This window comes from Agrilus planipennis, unplaced genomic scaffold (genome assembly GCF_000699045.2).
Source record: "Agrilus planipennis isolate EAB-ADULT unplaced genomic scaffold, Apla_2.0 scaffold42, whole genome shotgun sequence".
Lineage (NCBI taxonomy): Eukaryota > Metazoa > Arthropoda > Insecta > Coleoptera > Buprestidae > Agrilus > Agrilus planipennis.
In genome coordinates this window covers 1,709,618-1,710,219 of record NW_020438888.1, presented here as the reverse complement: position 1 = coordinate 1,710,219, position 602 = coordinate 1,709,618, and positions in this window count along the sequence as shown.

The window sequence follows — 602 nt, the reverse complement described above, 5'->3', positions numbered from 1 at the left end:
TTAATTGATGCTGTTACTCACCTATGACGCAAAACTGAAAATTTTGTTAAATCTGAAAATTTGTATTAGGAGAGCATAAGTCGCAAGAGGTCTTTTTCGAACTACCAATTTTTACCGCGGAATCAACTATATGGCAGTCTTGTTATTTGTATTCCGCGCTAAAAATTGGAACTTCGAAAAAGACCTCTTGCGACTTATGCTCTCCTAATACAAATTTTCAGATTTAACAAAATTTTCAGTTTTGCGTCATATACAAGGGTTGGTCAAAAAGTTATGGAAAAACCAAATTTCAAAAAACAATTATTGATTTTTCCATTGCTTTTGTACTAACCCTCGTATTTGGCTCAAAATCGAAAATTTTCATAAATTTCAACTATTGTATTAGGAGAGCATAAGTTGCATTAGGTCTTTTTCGAAGTTCAGAATTAAAGCGAGGGATTAACTTTAGCTCTGGTAATTTTCAAAAATAGACAATTTCCTTTCATTTTATAGCATTTATGCTATTTTATTCTTTATTGTTCTTCACGACTAAGGACAACATTGAAAACACATACTTATTTATTTAATTATTTATTTAAAACATGTATGGTTTTTCTTTAACA